Below are 6,589 nucleotides of genomic sequence, written 5' to 3'. Positions count from 1 at the left end.
CTCTTAAATACAGAGAATAAACTGAGGGCTGCTGGAGGGGAGGTGGGTAGGGGGATGGGTTAAATGGCCAATGGGCATTAAGGAGGGCACTTGGGATGAGCACTGGGTGTCATATATAAGAGATGAATCACTGGGTTCTACTCTTGAACCCAAGACTACACTGTATGTTAACTAACTCGAATTTAATTTTTTTAAAAAAAGGAAAAACAAAGAAATATGATGACACTTAACTCAAATATAGAATAAATAAAACTACTTATAATCAGGAAGAAAAGAAATATGATAATATGTTTGATTTAAATATAGAATATATAAAGCTATTTAGAATCAGGGGGAAAAAAGAAAAATAGAGGAACCCAAAGAGACAGCCAGGAGGCCAAAAGTATAGTGTAATAAAATGCTTGCATACATTGTGGTTAGGAGCAGGGCTTAGAGTTCATGTCTGGCTCACCCTGGGTGGGCATGCTCAGTCTGGGCCTCTTTGGGCCTCACAAAAGTGGTGCCCTTGCCTGCAGAATAGACATGGGATGGAGAAAAACAGTGCTGTGTGGATGCATAGGAAGTGCTCAGTGATATTAGTTAGCTGACACTAGTAAGACAGTTCTTACAATAAAAGTAGCTGTATTTAACTCTTGCAATTAAAAGAAAATTCTGAGACAGAGGAAGGTAGGGGAGATACCATTCATTTTATATACTTTTAAAATTTAATATTTTAATATAAATATATTTTTAAAATATATGTGTACTTATATATAATAATTAAATAATATATTTTAAATGTATAAAATATTCATAAATATATAAAATATTTATTTAAAATTTATATTTATATAAGCAAGTTAAACATTTATATATAAATATTTTATATGTAATATATATTATTTTATTTATATTATTTTATCTATTTAATACATTTATTTTATAAATAATAAACAAACAATGCATGCATTAAAAATAACAGTGAAAAGAGAAAGCAAAGTTTTCATCATAAATTTTATTCCCCTGAGATCCAGACTTCGTCTGGTAGCACCTCAGCTCAGAAAACTAAAAACTAGTCACATTGGATGACAAAATTGTTATAAAGTCTGTAGTTCAATTAATAATGTTGTGTCAATGTTCTGGTTTTGATAATTGTGCAATTAGCAATTAAGAGAAATTGGATGAAGGGTTTATAGGAATCTACTGTACAATCTTTGCAACTTTTCTGTATGTCTAACTCTTCTAAAATAAAAAGGAGAAAAAAGAGTGAAAATATTCTTTTTCTGCCCAAACATTGCCTCTGCCAACTGTCCAGTCTCACTGAGAGGTGCCATCCTTCTCCTTGCCTCCAAGCTGGGACTTCATGTGTGTCCTGAACTCTTCCTTTCATCACTGCTCTCAGTCCCGTCTGTTCTGCTCCAGGGATTTCCTTCATTCCTGTCTCTTCTCTCTTCTGCACAGCCAGGTTCAAGCTCAGTCCTGCATTGCTTACACAAAATCCTTGATACCCTTGCAATGATAGCAGCCCTGCCCCCCCCCACCTCCTCCTGCTGCTGGAGTTCTCTTTTTTAAATACAGACCATATTCTTCCTCTTCTATCCTATACCCATCTTCAAAACACTGCAACCCTTGAGGCCCTCCGTCTGTCCACCTTCATTTCCCAGCCACTTCCACTAGACAACCTGCCTTCCATGGCCTCTGGCACTTCTCCATGCCCTACCTGGTTTGCCTCAAACTTCAGCCAAAGGTTGCCTCTTTCCTACTGACTTCCTCAAATCCATCCACCTCCTGGAAGTAGTTACTGCTCTCTACTTTACAATGCATCTACATGCAAATGCATCCTTTAATTGTGGTGACACAAAGATAGTTAGTGTCTTGATGCTCATGTCTCCCTTAGTATTATATTCCAAGAACACAGCTCAGCTCTGAGTATATAATAGATTTGCAAAGGGCCGTTGCTGCATTGAACATGTGCCAATGCTTTATTTACACCTTGCTTAATCATATTTCAAAAGCCATGGAACTTCATATGAGCCGGAAACAAGCCATTTTCTACCCAATGAAGCAACTGTACCATTCACTTCCTCCCGTGCTTCCATCAGCCAACAGAAAATGGCCAAGAATATCAACTTGTAATCCACTTAAATGTTCTTTACTTCAGAAAAGGATTCAATTCAATAGAACTTCAAGCTATATTCAGCTTCCTTAACAACATTGGAATCAGTTCAGCTTGCGTTGGCAGGCTGGAAGGAATGTGAAGTTGGTGGAGCCCCAAAAACCCTGCTCAGTAGCCTGTGCAGAACTCATCTAGGGGAAAGTGGCAGAGGGAACAAACTTCAAACTTCACAAAGCAACTGATGTAGCGCTGTGGGAATCTGCATCCCCAGAACTCACAGTATGATTCAGGAGGCTGGAAGGTGAGTCCTATTACCTTTTCAGTTGATTACAGCTGTACCTCAGCTGGATTTTTAGTGTCCCTGTCCTCTTCGGTAAAATCAGGGGTATGAGCTTGAGGACCCCACCCCTGATCCCCTATAATCCTCTTTACTATCTTTATTAGGTAATCAGAAGAACAAAAGAACACTTGTCTCAAGCTTTCATTTGCCTCTTCAGCCCCACGAACACAACACACATACCCACATGTTCACATATGCACATACCCAACTTTTTTCCAAACAGCTTTACAGAGTTCTTCAACTATTAGGCTTGGCACAAAATGTCTTTATTTTACACACCTTCTCCAGAGAAGGAATGTTGTCTAGGGTGATTGTTATGTAGAGCTGGGGCCACACAACTTTCTGGGATCTAATCTGGCCATTCTTGACTCTTTGTCAACACTTGGAAGAGTGCTCAACAAGAAGAACAAATATGGGGCTGAAAGCACTGGACATAGGTGACTAAAGTGCTTCAGAACTGTTTCAGAGGCTGCAGTGAAGCTCACACCATGGGGGAGTGAGCAGGCACTTTCCAGATTCACCAAAAAGCTTGGATACCTTGGTGGCCCACAGCTTTGATAAATTTTAACAGAGGAGGGTTCCCAGTCAAAAGGAAGCTGCTGTGAGCACATAGGAAAGTGCATGGAACATATGGTAAAGCAAGTTGGAGTCGGTAGCAATGGGCAGCTAGAGAGACCACCTCCACCGTTGGCCACAGATATTTACAAGACCCCTCCCAGAAGGCCTGGGAAACAACTTCAAAGCCTTGCTTTTCTATGATCCTGGGCTCACCTTAAACCTTCTCATTTCCAGTTGCTATACTGGCAACGAAATTTTTCTTTTGGTAGATGTGTGTATAGTTCCCTGAACAGAGATGGTTATGCATGTGCCCTCTGGTAAGAGTCATATGCCATGAGGTGCAGTGACCTAGCTCCCTCTGGGAGTCTAGCATCAGGCACAGTGAACCTGACAACAGGTTTTCCTATCGTGGGCTCCAGGATGGGGGCACACGGCAGTATTGGTGATTTGGTTGATTTGCATCCTTGGGTCTGCAATCCCTTAAATGAAGTCTTGCCTACCTTTTCTGAACATTAAATTATCTGGGTGGCACACTTGGATTCCAAGCCAGCTGCAAATATTGCAGGAGAGAGGAGAGGTCTCCAGGAAGAGTGCATATTTGGAAAGCTGCCTCCTTTTCACGGGTTGTTTGCAGGTGATGCTCACAGGGTTCAATTTTATCTCTGATGTGCTGATGAGCCACCCTTCAAAGACCTTTCTGAACAGACAGCCAGAAAATGCCTCACTGTGCCCTTATACTGACTTCATTCAATTTCCTGCCTTTTCTCAGCTAATCCTTAGCCTGTAATTTCTTAATGACTTTTCCAGGGCTGTTCTGCTGATCACTAAAAGCATAGCAGCCAAAATCCCCTGCATGTGTTTGTAGCTGGGATTTTGACAGCATTTCTTCCCTTATTAGGATAGCGCATCATGGTGTCCCTGGGCATCCAGCATTTCTCTGAGGTGAGCATTCTCTAATGAGGAATAGGGTTTTATAGGGACCCCAAGGAACAGGGCATAGTGAAAATTTTGGGCATCCAACGCTGAAAAGGCCCAGAGCATTTCTGCTCCTTCCATAATACCTAGGGAGGCAAGGCCTGACTCTGGATCATATTTATTCCCCTCTCAATTATAATCCAAACATCACAGCTTGAAAGGGACCCATTAAACCAAGGCACCTCTAGGTTTTCAAATATATCTCTCCCACTTGTTTATACTCTTGATACCCACTGGCATGCCTCTTTCCTTAACACTTCCTCTGTAAGATGGCCTGGCCATGTTGCTAAGTAAATGTTTCCCAAACACATTCATTAATGTTAAACAATGAAATCATATAAATGGCTTAACACTGCATTCTGTTCATATAGCTATATGTCCAAGTTAATGAGATTATGAGTTTTAGACTGACATACTACAATCTAATGGTAGCCTTTAGGACAAGCGGTGAAAAAGCTATTCTTTTTTTCTTTTTCTTTTTGTAATGTTTATTTCTTTTTGAGAGAGAGACAGAGTGCAAGTGGGGAAGGGACACAGAGACAGAGACACAGAATCTGAAGCAGGCTCCCGGCTCTGAGCTGTCAGCACAGAACCTGACATGGGGCTCAAACTCACAAACCATAAGATCATGAGCTGAGCCAAAGTCACACACTTAACCAACTGAGCCACCCAAGGGCCCCAAAAGTTATTCTTAATATTATTTTTATTTATTGAGGAAAATGTCCTCTTGCCTCTCACCCACAGGCAAAAGATGTTTCAGATAAGAAGACATGGGACCAGTTTCATGAATTCAAAATGTATCAGGGAATTGAAGAGCCAGCCAGATCACTGAGGTCTGCAGGACTCCCAGCCCCTGCATTCTGGTAGTCCCATATACCCTTCCCTCTCTCTCCCTCTCCCTGACCAATCAGGAACCAGGTTTTGAGGAGACTTAACATCCCCCATGTGCTTTCTACTCCTGCTTTACACCCACTTCATCTTTCATCAGGACCAGTGCAATGGCCCAGCAATGGGTCTTCATTCCTGTGGTGGTTACCTATAATATTTGACCATTTGCATATAGATTGGTGAGCATATGACAAAAAAAAAAATCAATCAAGCCACCTAAATACTTAAACCTTTTCTTGACCCCAGGGCCTCCCAACTCCTCCAGGATCTGGATCTTGTCCACCTTTTCTAATATTGCCTGCACTAATTCTCAACATCACTGCCTTATAAAACCAATCCTACACTGCCATATAAAATCTACAGTTTGTCCCACCTCCATACCTTGACACATGCTTCTCCTGTTGCCTGGGAAAAAATACCTTCCTTGTTTATGTGTAAGTCCCTAGCCACAATCAAAATTCAGATCAAGATTATTACCTTTATGAACTACCTTGGAGAAGCAAGACACTTCTTTGCATCCATCATGCACTGAATCTTCTGCCACCTGCTCAACACAGACTTTTGAGGTCATAGCAGATTTGCATGTTGGTCTCCCCAAACACCATTCAGACAGCAACATCAGACACATTTTAAAATAACTAGTTAAATACCAAGGTCACAGCACTGTCTGGCACATAGCAGGAACTAAAAGAGCCAGTGGGGTTATTCATCTCACTCTCATTCATGAGAGTGTGCTGAATTATAAATTAGATAATTGCTACTCAGTGAAAGCAATGATTAAAAGAATGCCCCCAGACTAGTATAACAAAGAGTGTGAAAGAGCAATCAAACCATTCAGACTAACAAGAGGTTGGGTCCTGTCCTCTTAGCCTCTGGGACAGATCACAGCAGCAAAAGTCCCTGTCCTCACACATATCACCATCAGTACAGATCACAGGACTGAAAGTCCCAGTCCTCACATGTGTCACCATGAGTACAGGCATACCTCACTTTATTGTGATTTACTGTATTGCACTTTGCAAATATTGTATTTTTTACAGATTGGAGCTTTAAGACTTCAGTGGAGGAAGTTACCACACATATGGTAGAAATACCAAAAGAACTAGAATTAAAAATTATAATATAATGACTAATAAGAAATATATATTTGGTCATTCAATTGACCAAAATATTTTTCTTATATATATTTGGTTTTCATCCACAGTTTCTGAAAATGCTTCAGAGCCATAAAAGTGAAACAAGTGTCTGTTATTTATGAAGGTGACTTTTGGACCCCACCCACGAGTGGGGGCTGGTTGTCAGGAAGACCAGTCATTTGATTTTAGGATTGGAAATTTCAGTTCTACTACCCAACCTCTGGGGAGGGGAAAGGAGCTGGAGGTTGAATCAGCCAATGGCCAGTGTCTTAATCAATCATGATATATAATGAAGCCTCTATAAAAGCCCTAGAGGACTGGGTTCAGAGATCTTCTGGGTTGGTGAACACATGGGGATGCAGAGAGAGTACCACACCTGGAAGGGGCATGGAAGATACATGTCCTTACCCCATAAGTTGCCCCATGTATCTCTTCATCTGGCTGTTAGTTTATATCCTTCATCATATCCTTTCATAAGCTGGGCATAAATATAATGGAAGTAAATGTTTCTCTGAGCCTTGTGAGTTACTCTAGCAAACTAAAAATACCCAAGAATGAGGTCATCAGAATTTCAATCTTTAGAAAGTCAGTTAGAAG

The sequence above is a fragment of the Lynx canadensis genome, chromosome B3 (genome assembly GCF_007474595.2).
Source record: "Lynx canadensis isolate LIC74 chromosome B3, mLynCan4.pri.v2, whole genome shotgun sequence".
In the NCBI taxonomy this organism is placed as follows: Eukaryota; Metazoa; Chordata; class Mammalia; order Carnivora; family Felidae; genus Lynx; species Lynx canadensis.
The sequence above is the reverse complement of the archived record's forward strand: the minus strand, read 5'-3'. Positions refer to the sequence as shown.